This window comes from Mirounga angustirostris, unplaced genomic scaffold (genome assembly GCF_029215605.1).
Source record: "Mirounga angustirostris isolate CCGP_5_RB_7025 unplaced genomic scaffold, mMirAng1.0.hap1 SCAF_14, whole genome shotgun sequence".
NCBI classification, from domain to species: domain Eukaryota; kingdom Metazoa; phylum Chordata; class Mammalia; order Carnivora; family Phocidae; genus Mirounga; species Mirounga angustirostris.
Window position 1 is genome coordinate 36,849,042 of NW_026991722.1, and position 16,909 is coordinate 36,865,950.

A 16,909-nucleotide genomic window follows, 5' to 3' on the forward strand; every position below is an offset into this window, starting at 1 on the left:
CAGAAGTTCTCCTGCCTCCAGGCCTTTGCATGGGTTCCTTTGGAACTCTTACCAGCTTCTGCACTTAATTCCTGTGTATTTTAGCTTAGATGCCACTTCTTCCAGGAAGCCCTCTACCCTAACACGCCAAGAGTAGGTTGGGGACCACTACCACACCCTTCTATTCATTACATAGCAGTCTGTTCTTACTGGTACTACATTTATCACATAAATTATCAAGCTGCAAATATGGCCCCAAGGAAGAGGAGGATGAATGATACTTCGGGATACTTTGGGAAGTCATGAGATAGCAAAAGAAAAAAGTGAAAAAGACCTCCTGCCCCCTGGGAATAATGGTGAGGCAAAGAGAAGATCAGACACAGGTGTCCCTTTACCTCTGCACCCAATCCCTGCAGAAATGCCAGAGGGGATTGGGAGAGAACTTGAAAGGGGAACGTGCTCGGCCCACTTTCTCTTGAGTGCATTGGGAGGGCAATTGCTCAACAGAATTCCTGTTTTCCAACACTGGACTATTCTAAAAATGGCAATGCAGTGTTAGGCAAAGGGCCTCTACCAGCTGACATATGACTTAGAAGATCTATAGCAGTTCTCCATGCTCAGTGGGGACTCTGGAAAAGAACTGATTGCACCAGCTGGAGAGTTGGGACCATTGCACAAAGTAACTTTGTGGATCTTAACAGCTAACAGCTGCCGGACCCAGCAGGCCCAGGATCAGCTAGGAGTCTCAGTCACACCTTAGAGGGTGGCTAGAACCGATGTAGAGATGACAAATGAAGGAAAAGATACTGGCCTCCAGCCTAGCCAAAAAAACAAATCACTGATTGCCATAGGTGTGGTGAGCAAGCACCCGGCCGACCACCTGTGAAGACTAGAGACCAGAACAGAAGGACAGCAAGCCCATCTGAGACCCAGTCCATAGCACCACCTCACCTAGGCGAATGTAAGCCCCCTCTCCAGATATCCAGATGGCAGAAAAAGGGCAGAGCAGGAAATAGCCATGTTAGGGAGTTGAACTGAAAATGGACTGAATAATTACATTCTTTCACCACCCACCCAACAGAGTGGGAATTCAAGAAGCAAAAATATCAGTTATTAAGAAATTAGCACCATTTTCCTTTGCATGTTTGAGAAGAATTGTGATAACTTTTTACCCCACCAAACGGGCACTTATATCTGCTTCTGTGTTGACACCGCTATTTTATGTTTCTTGAAAGTATGAACTGACCCATTTACTGGTGTTTCTGAAGCATCTGGCACAGTACCTGACCCATAATAGGCACTTAAATACTTGTGGAATAAGGGGCGCCTGGGTGGCTCAGTCAGGTAAGTGTCTGCCTTCAGTTCAGATCATGATGCCACGGTCCTAGGATTGAGCCCCGCATTGGGATCCCTACTCATTGGGAGTCAGCTTCTCTTTCTTCATCTGCCTCTCTCCATGCTCATGCTCTCTCTCTCTCTCTCTCTCTCTCTCTCAAATAAATAAAATCTTTAAAAAAATAGAAAAATAACAAATGTTGGCAAGGATGTGGAGAAATCGAAACACTTGTGCATTGCTGATGGGAATGTAAAATGGTGTAGCCTCTGTGGAAACCAATTTGATGGCTCCTCAAAAAGCTGAACATAGAACTACCAAATGATCCAGCAATTCCACTCCTAGGTATATTATCCAAAAGAACTGAAATCAGGGACTCAGACAGATACTTTTACACCCTTTTTCATAGCAGTATTATTCACAATAGCCAAAAGGTGGAAATAACCAAGTTTTCATTAATAGATCAACAGAGAAGCAAAATGAGATATATACATACAATGGATGTCATTTGCCCTTAAAAAGCAATGAAATTCTGATAATTCTACAACGTGGATGAAAGTTGAAAACATTATGCTAAGTAAAATAAGTGAAACACAAAAAGAGAAATATTGTATGATTCCATTTATATAAGGTACCTAGAATGGCAAATTATAGAAACAAAATAGACTAGTGGTTACCAGGGCTGGGGGAAGAGAGGAATGAGGAGTTAATGAGTACAGAGTTTCTTTGTTACAGAAACAGTTCTGGAAATGTGTAGTGTGATGGTTGCACAACATTATGAATGTATTTAATAATACCGAATTACACATTTAAAAATGGTTAAAATGGTATGGGGCGCCTGGGTGGCTCAGTTGGTTAAGCATCGGACTCTTGATTTTGGCTTGGGTCATGATCTTGGGGTCGTGAGATCAAGCCCTGCGTTGGGCTCTGCGCTCAGCGTGGGGTCTGCTTGAGATGCCCCCCTCTCCTTCTGCCCTTCCCCCCACTCATGCTCTCTCTAAATGAATAAATATTTTTGAAAATGGTTAAAATGGTAAATTTTATGTATATTTTGCCACAATTAAAAGCATTGAGGGCGCCTGGGTGGCTCAGTTGGTTAAGCGACGCCTTCACCTCAGGTCATGATCCTGGAGTCCCGGGATCGAGTCCCACATCGGGCTCCCTGCTCAGTGGGGAGTCTGCTTCTCCCTCTGACCCTCCCCACTCTCATGTGCTGTATCTCTCTCTCTCATTCTCTCTCTCTCAAATAAATAAATAAACAAAATCTTTAAAAACAAAAAACAAGGGGCGCCTGGGTGGCTCAGTGGTTAAGCGTCTGCCTTCGGCTCAGGTCATGATCCCAGGGTCCTGGGATCAAGCCCCGCATCGGAGAGCCTGCTTCTCCCTCTCCCTCTGCTGCTCCCCCTGCTTGTGCTCTGTCTCTCTCTGTCAAATAAATAAATAAAATCTTTAAAAAAATAAAAAAATTTAAAAAATAAAAACAAAAACCAAAAGCATTGAAGGAAACAAGAAGGAAATTACTTTTTTTAAAAAATAATTTTATTTATTTATTTGAGAGAGCGAGAATGAGAGAGAGAGAGAGAGTACATGAGAGGGGGGAGGGTTAGAGGGAGAAGCAGGCTCCTCGCCGAGCAGGGAGCCCAATGCAGGACTCGATCCAGGGACTCCAGGATCATGACCTGAGCCGAAGGCAGTCGCTTAACCAACTGAGCCACCCAGGCGCCCCAGGAAATTACTTTTATATAATCCCTGCCCTAATAAGGTTTATATTCTAGCAAAAGTAGAAGCAAAAACCCTATGGAATGAATGTTGTAAAAAGGCAGAGGGTCTGTAAGATAAAATCCAGACAAGTGTTCGGTGAAAGCACCGACTAAATGTGAGCCCAAATATGTTCTCTTTGCCACTAACATTGAGGGTGGGCAGTGATGAGACTATACCAGCAGCCCTAGATTTGGATGGACTATATGCGTGACAGATCCTGGACAGCTAGTAAATAATATTAAAATTAGTTGTAATTTCCATCTTGAATACAAAGTATTTCCTTGTGGGGCCCCTGGGTGGCTCAGTCGGCTAAGCCACCGACTACTGATCTCAGCTCAGGTCTTGATCTCAGGATTGTGAATTCAAGCCCCATGTTGGTCTCCACACTGTGTGTGGAGCCTACTTTTTTTTTAAAAAAAGGTATTTCCTTGTATAACACTATATGCTAAATTAATTATTGATTCCTGAAATTTTACCTAAAGGATGTAGCTTATTATTTGGGTTTCTTAATCTTACTTGAACTTGAATTTAGCTCAGATTAACTAGCTTGTCTTCAGCTGAAGGATTATTTTTATTCAGAGGCTAGAATGACATTGGCTGGCAATGTGTGGGAACTTTAGTGTCCGAGCTAATGATCAGCCGGGTAGACATCTGTTATCTTTTCCTGACTCTTGGCTGCCTCCAGTGTACTGCAGGAGTTGTCAGGACGCCAGGTGGAATATCACCATTTGGACGGGTCATGGGGCTGCATCAGAATGGGATTAATCCATTAGACTTTGCTTTTATTCATTGCCTATTAGCAGGCTTGTCACCTAAGTGGTTTTACAGTTTGACCTCTCAATATCCATTCGACTCCAAATGATTAATCTAAGCCAGTTATGGTAATCCTCTTCCACCTGCAAGTGATTTCGATTTAGGAATGGGCATATCGGGGTGCTTGGCTCAGTCGGTTCAGCATCTGCCTTTGGCTCAGGTCATGATCCCAGGGTCCTGGGATCGAGCCCCGCATCGGGATCCCTGCTCAACAGGAGTCAGCTTCTCCCTCTTCATCTGCCTCTCTCCGTGCTCATGCTCTCTCTCTCTGTCTCTCAAATAAATAAAATCTTAAAAAAAAAAAAGGAACGAGCATATCACCTAATCTGGGTCAATGAGACATGAGGGGAAACCTGTTTTATGGTTTCCAGGAAAAGTCTGCTTCCTCTAAAAAGGAGACATAGAAGAGATGATACGTTTCTATGTCCAGATGTTGCCGTGACTGGCTATGGTGGCAGGGAATGCTGCAACAGCTGACAGATGAAGCTGACCCATGGAGGAAGGAGCTAAGAAACCTACGGAGAAGCGGGACTCAAGTCCTGATGTTCCGTTCCTTGAAATACTTACACTAGAAAAGAAGAAACGTTTAAAATCAGTGACCTAATTATCCACCTTAAGAATCTGGGGCAAAAAAAAAAAAAAAAAAGAATCTGGGGGAAAAAGTTAAAGAGGAGTTTAAAACCAAAGTAAGTAGAAGGGACACAATGATAAAAATAAAACAGAAGCTCTGGTTCCAGGAAGGTAGAGTAAGCACATTCCACTCTATCTCTCTCCACAGAGAGATTCCCACAGAATGCTGGACAGAGTGAATGAAGCAGCTCCCTGAGGGCTCCTCAAAGTAAATAATAACCAGCAGATTGGGGAAGACAACTAGAATTTGAAGTTCCACGGAACTGCTTTGAATTTACCCTTTTTTCCTTCTTGGTATCTCCTAGCCTAGACTCCGCCTCCTAGCGGGAAACCCAGAAGTGCACACAGAGAGAGAACAGGAAGAACTCCAAGAGAAATATTCTGTGTCTGGCTTAAGCTGTAGGAAAAGGGCTCCTAAGGGTCAGAAAGAATGGGGGAAATCCCTTTCTTTTTTTTTTTTAAGAGAGAGTGAGGTGGGAGAGGGGAAGAGGGAGAGGGAGCTAGAGAATCTTAAGCAGGTTCCATGCCCAGTGTGGAGTCCAACACGGAGCTTGATCTCACAACCCTGAGATCACCACCCAAGCCGAAATCAGGAGTCAGACACTTAACTGACTGAGCCCCCCAGGACTCGATCTCACAACCCTGAGATCACCACCCAAGCTGAAATCAAGAGTCAGACGCTTAACTGACTGAGCCCCCCAGGACTCGATCTCACAACCCTGAGATCACCACCCAAGCTGAAATCAAGAGTCAGACGCTTAACTGACTGAGCCCCCCAGGACTCGATCTCACAACCCTGAGATCACCACCCAAGCTGAAATCAAGAGTCAGACGCTTAACTGACTGAGCCACCCAGGCACTCCAGTCCCATATCTTTTTTCTTCATTCGACTTCTCTCCTACCACAACCTCTAGGCAACACTACGGCCATGGCAGCAGCAGTAACACAGCAAAGGCAGGGGTCCCAGGGAAGTCACCTCAAACTCAGAGGGAGGGGAACCCTTAGCTCTGATAAGAGGAGCTGTGATTCCAAGAGCATGGTGCCAATCCCCGTGGCTTTTCTTCTGTGTCCTATCACTGACTGAGCAGGGTGCAAATGTAGTTGAGAGAAGTCAACAGCAGAGCAAGGAAACGAAAGCCCGAGCTTTCTAGCTGGAAGACTACTAGCGGAGGCCTCGGGGAGCCAGAAAATGTTGAGTTTATTGCAAAGAGTAGAAAGATCAAGTGTAATCCCTAAAAGTAATGTCTGAACACCTCTGCTCACCTCTAAAGTGCACATGCATGGATCTGACCCTAAAGAGCAGGGCACAGGCATTGAGAACTGAGCTCCAGGGTAGACTACTTCCCCAGATCCAGACTGGCCACCAGGTGGCATGCACAAAGGACTGGAAATGTTAGAAAATTGAACTGACTTTGGAACCACAGCCCACCCAGAACTTGTGGCCGGACCCTACCTGGGGCAACTGCCTGCTAAAACAGATCAACTTTCTGTTTAGGGTTTAAAAGGATACCCAGAATCTGATAACCTAGTATCAAAATGTGTGAGATAGAATGCAGAATTATTAGGCATAGGAAGAACCAGGAACATCTCAATTTGCAAGGAAAAAGAAAATCAAATTATGTCACTGCCTAAATGACACACATGTTAAAACTGTCAGAAAAAGACTTTAAATCGGGTATTATAACCATGCTTAAGAAGTAAGGGTGAATGAATGGAAAGAGGAAACATCAGGAAAGAAATCAAAGATATAAAGAAGACACAAATGGAAATTTTATAGCTGAAAAAGAACACAACCAAAGTAAAATATTCCCTGGATGAGCTCGGTAGAAGAAATCAAATGACAGAGGAAATAGTCACTTATATAGATCAACGGAAATTACCCAATTTAAACAACACTGGGACTAGCAGATTGAAAAACAAAATTCTTAATGAACGTAGGCGCAAAAGTCCCCAACAAATACTACCAAATTGAATTCAGCAATGTATAAAAAGAATAAAACACCTGGACCAAGTGGGGTTTATCCCAGGACTATAAGGTTGGCCCAGTATTCAAAAATCAAAGTAATCTACCAGATGAGCAGTTTCAAAAGGAAAAACCCTGTGGTCATATCAACTGACGCAGAAAAAGTACTTGACAAAATTCATCATCCATTTATGTTACAAATAGAAGGTAACTTCCCCATACTGATAAAGTGCATCTGTTAAAAACCTAGAGTTCACCACACACCAATTAGAAAGGCCAAAATGTGAAACATTAACAACACCAAATGCTGCCAAAGATATGGAGCAACAGGAACTCATTCGTTGCTGGTGGGAATGCAAAATGGTCGGGCACTTTGGGAGACATTTTGGCAGTTTCTTACAAAACCAAACACACACTCACCCTATGATTTGGCAATCATGCCCTTAGTATTTACCCAAAGGAGCTGAAAATGTACATTCACACAAAAACTCGTACACAGATATTTATAGCAGCTTTATTCATAATTGCCAAAACTTGCAAGCAACCAAGATGTCCTTCAGGAGGTTTTCAAAGGATGCATCAACTGTGGTACATACAGACAATGGAATATTATTCAGTGCTAAAAAGAAATGAGCTATCAAGCCATGAAGAGACATGGAGAAACCTTAAGTGCATGTTACTAAGTGAAAGAAGTCAATCTGTAAAGACTGCATACTGTATGATTCCGCTATATAGTGGACTTCCTGGAAAAGGCAAAACTATGAAGACAAAAAGATCAGTAGTTGCCTGGGGCTGGGGGAGATGAAATAGGCAAAGCACAGAGGATTTTTAGAGCAGTTAAAATACTCCATATGAGGGCGCCTGGGTGGCTCAGTCAATTAAGTGTCTGCCTGATTCAGGTCATGATCTCGGGGTTCTGGTATTGAGTCCCACATCTGGCTCTCTGCTCAGCGGAGAGTCTGCTTCTCCCTTTCACTCTCCCTCTGTGCTCTCCCTCTCTCTGAAATAATAAAATATTTTTTAAAAACTCTGTATGAGGGGCACCTGGGTGGCTCAGTCGGTTAAGCGTCTGCCTTCGGCTCAGGTCATGATCCCAGGGTCCTGGGATCGAGCCCCGCATCGGGCTCCCTGCTCCGCGGGAAGCCTGCTTCTCCCTCTCCCACTCCCCCTACTTGTGTTCCCTCTCTCGCTGTGTCTCTCTCTGTCAAATAAATAAATAAAATCTTTAAAAAAAAAAAAAAACTCTGTATGATATCATAATAATGGATGTATGTCATTAATCACTTGTCCAAACCCATAGAATGTATAATACAAAGAGTGAACTCTAAGGTAGAACATGGACTTTGGGTGATTATGATGTGTCAATATAGGTTCATCCTTGGTAAAATATGTACCATTCTGATGAGTGATGTTGATGATGGGGAAGGCTATGCATGTATGGGGGCTGAAGGTATATGGGAAATCTCTCCAACCTCCCTCTCAATGTTGTAAACCTAAAACTGCTCTAAAAAAAATAAAGTCTTATACAAAACAAAACAAAAACCCTAGAGTCAATATCATATTCAGTTATGAAAGACTGAATCCCTTCCCCCTCTATGACTGGGAACAAAGAAAGTATGTCCAGTCTTTCCATTCCTACTCAACATTGTATTGGAAGTCCTAACCAGTGCAATAAAGCAAGAAAAGGAAAGGTAATATAGTTTGGAAATTAAGAAATAAACTTTCCCTTTTTGTAGATAACATGATTATCCACATAGAAAATTCCACTGAATCTATAAAAAAGCTTCTAATGGAGTTGTGATGGTTAATTTATGTGTCAACTTGACTGGGTTAAGGGATGCCCAGAGAGCTGATAAAACATTATTTCTGGGTATGTCTGTAAAGGTATCTTCAGAAGAGATTAGCATTTAAATCAGTAGACTGAAGAAAGAAGTTCATCCTCACCAATACAGGTGGGTATCATCCAATCCCTTAAGAGCCTAAACAGAACTAAAAGGCAAAGGAAGGGCAATTTTGCTCTCTTTGCTTTACCTGAGACATCCATATTCTCCTGCCTCTGGGACAGCAACCAGACTGAATTATATCACCAGGGTTTCTGGTTCTCCAGTTTGCAGACAGCAGACTGTGGGACTTCTCAGCCTCCATAACTGCATGAGCCCATTCCTCTAATAAATCTCTTTATATATATGTTATATACCCTTTGCTTCTGTTTCTCTGGAGAACCCTGATTAATACAGGGGTTTGTCAAGGTTGTAGGATAAAAGTCAATACACAAAAATCAATTGCAGTTGACCCTTGAACAATGTGGGGCTTGGGGCACCAAACCTTCTGCACAGTCAAAAATCCATATATAATTTTTGACTCCCCCAAAACTTAACTACTAATAGCCTACTTTTTTTTTTTAAGATTTTATTTATTTATTTATTTATTTATTTATTTATTTATTTATTTATTTATTTATTTATTTATTTATTTATTAGAGAGCGAGTGAGAGAGAAACACCATGAGAAGGGAGAGGGTCAGAGGGAGAAGCAGGCTCCCCGCTGAGCCGGGAGCCCAATGCGGGACTCAATCCCAGATCTCCGGGATCATGACCTGAGCCTACTTTTGACCAGAAGCATTACCTATAATATAGTCAATTAACACATATTTTGTATATATATTATATACTGTATTCTTACAATAAAGTAAGCTAGAGAAAAAATGGTATTAAGAAAATCATAGGGAAGAGAAAATACATTTGCAGTACTGTGCTGTATTTATACATATAAAAAATCCCCATAAAAGGAGATCCACACAGTTCGAACACATGTGTTCAAGGGTCAGCTGTATATTTTAAATACTGGCAATGTACAACTAGATACTTTAATATATCATTTTATTCCATTTTTTTAATTAATTAATTTATTTATTTGAGAGAGAGAGAATGAGAGACAGAGAGCACGAGAGGGAAGAGGGCAGAGGGAGAAGCAGACCCCCTGCCGAGCAGGGAGCCCGATGTGGGACTCGATCCCGGGACTCCAGGATCATGACCTGAGCCGAAGGCAGTCGCTTAACCAACTGAGCCACCCAGGCGCCCTAATATATCATTTTAAATAGCTCCAAAAACTAGTTACACTCAGGAATAAATTGAACAAAACATGGGCAGGATTTGTACATTGAATTCTACAAAGTGCTAATGAATAAAATCAAAGAAAATCAAGCACTGGAAATATAGTCAATACTATCATAATAACTTTGTGTGATACCAGCTGGTAACTACACTTATCAAAGTGAGCGTTTCATAGTGTTGTTTTTTTTTTAAGGTTTTATTTATTTATTTGACAGAGAGAGAGATAGCGACAGCAGGAACACAAGCAGAGGGAGTGGGAGAGGGAGAAGCAGGCTTGCCGCTGAGCAGGGAGCCCAATGTGGGGCTCGAATCCAGGATCCTGGGATCATGACCTGAGCCGAAGGCAGACGCTTAACAACTGAGCCACCCAGGCGACCCTGAGCATTTCATAATGTATATAATTGTTGAATCCCTATGTTATACACATGAAACTGATATAGTATTGTATGTCAACTATACTTCAATTAAAAATAAAAAATTTTAAAAAATTTAAAAAATCAAAGAAGATCAAAATGAATGGCAAGATATAGTGTATTAGGGATTGATGGATTCAATATAATTAACATGCCAATTGTCCATAAATTGATCAATAGATTTAATGCAATTCTGATAGAAATTCCAGTACGGTATTTTTGTAGATATAGGCAACTAATTCTAAAAGTTGTATGGAGTGCTAAATGAACTAAATCTTTGAAATAATTTTGAAAAAGAAAAACAAAGTTGGAGGATTCACACTACCAGATTTTTAACTGTTATAAAGCTATAGTAATCAAGGGTATGGTATTATCAAGGAGATAGACACATAGATCAGAATAATAGGCTAGAGAGTTTGGAAATAGACCCACAGAAATATGGCCAATTAATTTTTTTAAAAGATGAAAAGGCAGGGGGCCTGGGTGGCTCAGTCAGTTAAGCGTCTGCCTTTGGCTCAGGTCATGATCCCGGAGTCCCGGGATTGAGTCCTGGGATGGAGCTCCACATTGGGCTCCCTGCTCAGTGGGGAGTCTGCTTCTCCCTCTCCCTCTGCTCATGCTCTATCTCTCTCATTCACTCCCTCTCTCAAATAAACACACAAAATCTTAAAAAAAAAAAAAAAGATGAAAAGGCAATTTAATGGAAACAAACTACGATAGCTGCAGAAAAATACTACTCAGCAATAAAATGAAATGAACAATGGAGACATGCAATAACATGGATGAATCTCAAAGGCATTACGCTGAATGAAAGGTATGTAAAAGTTTATATACTTTATGATTCCATTTATGTTACACTCTGGAAAAGTCAACATTATTTTGATGGATAATAAATTAGTTGTTGCTACGGGTTAGGGATGTAGAAAAGTTGTGAGTACAGCCTGAGGAAGTTTTATAGAATGATGGAACTATTCTACATTATGATTTTGGTGGTAGTTTCACAAATCTATACATGTATTAAAATTCATAAAGCTATATGCCAAAACAAGAGTCAATTTTATTGTATATTGTTTTAAAAAAGGAGAACTCCATGAAATAGACAACAAATAATTGAGCAAATAAACAAAGCCAAAAGTTGATTCTTTGAAAAATTAGTAAAATTGATGAATTAGAAGCAAACTGATAAAGAAAAGCAAACCAAAAATTACCAATTTTAGGAATGAAAGAGGGGACATCACTACTAATCCAATAGACATTAAAAGGATATTAAGGAAGTAGTATGAACAACTTTATGCCAATAAATTTGACAACTTACATGAAATAGAGAAATTTCTTGAGGGACACAAACAACTTCCTCTTACATCTCATTGACTAGAACTGAATCACATGGCCATTCCTAGCGGCCAGGGAGGCAAAGTGAGTATCTGGCAAAGAGAAACAAAATGGTCATGGAGGGCTTAGTTTAATCACAGCTTACTCTCTGTGCCTGGGCACAGGGTTGCCCCCTCCAATCAAAAAAATCGGGAACATATTAGAAGTAATGGGGAGTACATTTTTTTTTTTAAAGATGTATTTGAGAAAGAACAAATGAATGTGCACACCAGCAAGCAGGGGGAGGGGTGAAGGGAGAGGGAGACAAGCCGACTTCCTGCTGAGCGGGCAGCCAGAAAAGGGCTCCATCCCAGGACCCTGAGATCAAGACCTGAGCTGAAATCAAGGGTCAATGCTTAGCTGACTGAGCCACCCAGGTGCCTGGAGTGTTTTATATAGGGAGTAAACAAAGCCTGCCACAGGCTTTTAGCTACTTGCAATCAAAAGACTCCTAGTTCAGTGCACTTATTGGCTAAAACAGAATCTTTAACCAATGTATTTTAAATGCCCAGACAGAAATACTTCTGAATCAAGGGGAAGGACTGAGAGCTTCAAAATAATTGTTACAGAAAAGCTAGAAAAGATTATGATTATTCTTGGATGAAATCTGATTAAAACCAAGTCCAAGAGCTGTGCTTTCCTTCCAATGTGAAATTTTTTTTTACTTTGCTTCTTCCATCTTTGGGTGCCTCTCTTCCCCTTCAGCACACTTCCTCATGGCATTCTGTTTTTCTTTTACCGGAGTACTTCTCTACTGCCTTATAAATACTTGGGTTTTTTTGTTCATCTCCTAAACAAGACAGTAATGTTAAAAGAAGGAATCATGCCTTCATTGTAGTCATGTCTAGGTCTCTGGAACCCAGGTAGTATCTACCTGGTTTTTGTTTTTTACCATTATTTAATGAATGAGATGCTTTCAAAGCAAGGTCAAAAGATTTAGCTGGTAAAGAAACAATGAGCCTTTTTTAGATTTAGACAGATCAGTACCTACATAGTGAAACCAAGAGTAGCCAGAAGGTGCCAGCTATTGTCTCACACCAAAAGGATAACACCAAAACAAAAGGAGTCAGATAACTTCAACTTGAGATGTGGAATGGCTTGTTGCTAAGGGGCTAATGCTCTGTTGTATCAGGTGAGGCAGACACCCTCATCACAACCCAGGAAGAAATGAAGAACTGTCAGCCTCCTTGGAAGACAGGGACATGAGTGGCAAATGGCCTTATAATGCAGCTCCTCACAAGCCTCTCATGCTCTCACATTCTGGGAGGATCACAAGGTGTTCTGCCAAGACCCAAATCAGCTGCAGTTCGAACCTCTCCTACATGACCTATGTAGGTATGTGCAAGGTTGTCCAGCGCTGGTATGGAGCTATTCCTTACACTCAGGTTGCTCAGAGGAACATGATGCCCTATCTTGACTGTAATTTTAAGAAGGCAACAGGGGCCACCATTCAGGAAAGAGCCCACATAATGGGGCTCAGAAGGATGGTGTTTCAAAGTGGGTGCTGTGGGTCCCTGCCCTCAAAAGAATAAATTAGGGAAACCTCATTGTGGCTTCCATTTACTCTCTTAGAATTAAGAATAATAAAACAAATCCCAAGCAGAGAGTTTTATAAAATTTTGCAACTTTGAATGTCCCCAACTATTTGTTTGATATTATTTATCTTTTTTGTTTTCTAACATTAGGTGTAAAACCTCAAAGCAAAACAAAATAAAACAAAAATGCCTTGAGCTAGCCTTTAGGGTCACAAAAGAGGGAAAAGTTGGGAAGAGCAGCCAAGCAGCTTGGTGGCAGTAGCCAAGCAGGAGAGTGAAATGGCTGGATTTTGTAGCCTCCTAAACGAGGAAAGAGAGAAGAGGCACCAGAGTTAGCAGGAGTTCTGGGGAACCAAAGTTCTGGTCAGATGGTAAATTAGTGCTATACCATCAGCAGCTTGCTCACTAGCTCTCTCATTCACGAATCCAGCAGAGGCTGGGGGCACTTTATGAAGGCCTGAATGAAGCAGAAAGCCGGAGCCTGAGGATCTTGAAATGCTTCTGGAAGGCTGGACCTGCACTTCTAACACAGACCTTAAACAACAGGGCTCTTTTGTGTGGTTTCTGGTGCCTGACATGTGACCTAGCAAAAGGGGCAGTGTGACAAGCCCACCATTCATTCATTTACTCAACAAATATTTATTGAGTTCTCTATGTACCAGTCAGCATCCTAGGACTAGGTGGGGATACTGTGGTGTACAAGACAAACAAGGTCCTTGACCTTATGGGACTTACAGACAAAAAAAAAAAAAAAAAAAGCACAGAACAGGGAAATGAATAAATGAGATCACTCTCCCCTGCTATGAAGGGTGCAGAGACTTCCAGTGAGGCTAAGAATCCAGAGTCACACTGAGCCTAAGAGCTGAGGTCAGAGTGGGGAGGCAGGGAACAGACCACAGGGGGCTTTGCAGGCCAGTGTAAGGAGTTTTTACATCATACTTAAGGCAGTGGGGATCCTTTGAAGGCCTTTAAATAGGGGAATGAAGTGGGCTGATTTACTTTTCCAATGATAACTTCAGCAGCTGTTTTGTGGTATAAAATGTCAAGTCTGAAGTCAGAAGATGACCATGCACTTTGCGAATTCACTGAGATCACTGCCAAAGCTCTTAAGAGTCTCATCTTGTTTCCCTGACAGATAATTTGGTCAAAATAAAGCTGCGTAACATGTGTGGGAGCCAAAAGTGGGAGTCATGCTTTGGTTTCAAATCTTTTCTCCCCCTTACTAGTTATGAGCTCTGGGCAAGTTATTTACTTGTGCCTCAGTTATCTATCTCGCCTGGGAAATGAGGATAATAATAAAAGTTCTTACCATCATAGACCTGTTGTGAAAATGACAATACGGGTGGCTGGTACAATGCAGTAAGCACTCATAAATACTCGCTTTTATTATTTCTTTCAGAGGGTTACTGTGAGCTTCGTATGAGATAATGCCTGTCAGATGGCTTGTGAAACCGTAGAGACTACCTTAGTGGCAGAATTCTCTTTCTTTTCCCTGTCTCTTAAGCGGAACGCAGAACTCTGGGCTATCCAGAGTGGCGCGAGGCCAAGCGCAGCCTCAAAGCGGTCATTGTCGTCGCGCCGCCCCTCCCCCTCCCGGAGTGCATCTCCATGGCAACGCGGGGCTTCGCCTCTCCCCGCCTCCTGGGACCCGCAGACCGGAAGCAGTCCGCGCCGGGGGCTTCTGGGAAACGGTTTGTGAGCGGCGTTTCTGCGTCTGCTTTGGACAGCGAAGCTGCTGCGGATCCTGAGGTGGAGGTTTGCGCGAGAATGGGGGGAAGGGCGTGAGGGGGACGCTGGGCTAAGAGGCTGCGGACCTCTTGGCAGGAATCAGCGAAGAAGCTTGGCGGGGGCCTTGGCTTCCCGGGAGGCGCGAAGGACAGGCCGCGGTCTCCGCGCCCAGTAGTTGGGGGGCGGTTGGTGTAGAAGGAAGGCCAGATCGGGCTTTCCGCACTGTCGGAGAGTCCTCCATCTCCTGTGTCCTCCGCGACCCTCGCCTTTCCCCATCCCCCATCGGCCGGTTTTGTTCTATTTCGAGGCCTGGCGTCTCGCGGAGGGTTCTGGGACTCGTTTTGGGCGGAGGTGGGAGAGGGCGGGCCTTGCGCAGGGGCTGCCGGGGCTTGTAGTTCCGCGGGACGCGGGCGGAAGTGCCGTAGCCCCGACGCTGTTGGGGCAGTGTGGCCTTTGGTCATCTGAAATCAGCCGGCGGGAGTGCAGGGAAGGGGGGCTGGAGGACGCCGGGGCGGGGCGGGGCTTGCAGGGGAACTCCGCGGGAGTGAGGCGAGATCACCTGGGACGCGCGGCTTCCCGCCCAAACGCTGTAGCGACCGCGGGCCTGCCCTCCTTGCACCTGCTTGACGGCCCACGAGCAGGCTGCTGTAAGAGAACATAAAAGGAAGAAAGATCTCTTTTCTGTAGAATGATTGAGCCTTTGATAAGGTAGGGTCCTCAATAGGAACTAACGAATCTGTTGGCTAAACCCTATTTAAAAGGGCGCCACACTCCAGAGTAATTAAACCTGTCTGCATTACTTGTCTGATAAGGTGTCTTCTGATAATTAGTCTTGTTAGGGTTACAGGAAGTTGTGTGAAATCTTTGGTTTTCAGATTCTGGTCCCTAAATAGATACACTGAATAGCTGCATGGCTCATTCCTAGTGTGTTGTAAACAATGGCATGGGCATGACTGTGCAAATACAAGGAAAGGATCAGAAATAGCACAAAGTTTCCTGAAGGTAGAAGCTGGGAAAACTGAGTCATCCAGTGTGAGATGATGACTCTGGGCCTCTGCAAGAAGTTAAGGTGTTATGCTAGTGCCTTTTCTTCATTGAATTTGCCGTGATTAATGCCGGTCATTATAGATTTAAATGCAGTTATGGTGTAGTGGGTGACTGAATAGTGTTTGCATTGCATGGCACCTAGTGGTTAGGTTTTTTTCAGTATTTTTTTTTTTTTAAGATTTTTATTTATTTATTCATGAGAGACAGAGAGAGAGAGGCAGAGGGAGAAGCAGGCTCCCAAGGCGCAGAGAGCCCGGTGCGGGACTCGATCCCAGGACCCTGGGATCATGACCTGAGCCGAAGGCAGACGCTTAACCATCTGAGCCACCCAGGCGCCCCAGGTTTTTTTCAGTATTAATCTGTTACTGAGCAGGTGGATATTTTTTCACATATATTTTAAGTCCAGGGAGTTCTTTTTTTTTTTTTTTTAAGATTTTATTTATTTATTTCACAGAGAGAGACCGTGGGAGAGAGGGAATACAAGCAGGAGGAGTGGGAGAGGGAGAAGCAGGCTTCCTGCTGAGCAGAGAGCCCAGTGTGGGGCTGGATCCCAGGACTCTGGGATCATGACCTGAGCCAAAGGCAGACGCTTAACGACTGAGCCTCCCAGGTGCCCCAAGTCCAGGGAGTTCTTAAACATTTAAAAGATCGTTCTTAACTACTAAAAAACATAACTCCTAAAAAGCATTTTGTTAAAAAATTTTTAAACAGATAACAGAAAAGCAGTCCCTACTTTTAAGACCTACGTGGGTCAAGGACCAGCAGTCCTGAGTTGCAAATAATGTGTTCCAGGGTCAAATGCATTTAGAAAACACTGAGTTAGACAGGTTCTTGTTTGGACTCTTTTAATTATTGAAATAAGATTTGTTGACCTAGTAGGTCATATATTGGCCAGCTTTTTTTCTAAAGGGCCAGATAGTAAATATTAGGTTTTTCAGATCATATTGTGTCTTTTGAAACGACTCAACTCTGCCATTGTAGCATGAACCGTGAACAAATAAAATTATTTATGGACACAGACATTTTAAAATTCTTACCATTTTCACATGTCATGAAGTATTCTTGTGATTTTTTGCAACCATGTAAAAGTGAAAACTATTCTTAGTACAGCATTGTACAGAAATGGGCAGCAAGCCAGATTTGGCTGTGAGCTGTAGTTTGCCAACTTCTGCTGTAGGTTATTGATTGGAATTTTTAATCCGGTAAAAAAACAAGTATGTTTTA

The 16,909-nt window shown here is 42.8% G+C and overlaps 1 protein-coding gene across 5 annotated transcripts in view; it reads right to left on the minus strand.

The window, feature by feature from the left end:
* Positions 1–16,909, minus strand: part of LOC123852653 (zinc finger protein 397) — a 93,330-nt gene that overhangs the window by 9,617 nt on the left and 66,804 nt on the right. For 2 of the 5 annotated variants that reach the window (XR_010407236.1, XR_010407240.1), the window contains one exon: positions 14,220–15,283. The exons of 1 other annotated variant lie outside the window; for it this stretch is intronic. The gene's annotated coding sequence lies outside the window, so the exon portion shown is untranslated. Of the gene's footprint in view, positions 1–7,021; positions 11,429–14,219; positions 15,284–16,909 lie in introns of those variants that run through there. 2 more of the 5 variants (XR_010407237.1, XR_010407243.1) reach the window with 2 other exon arrangements.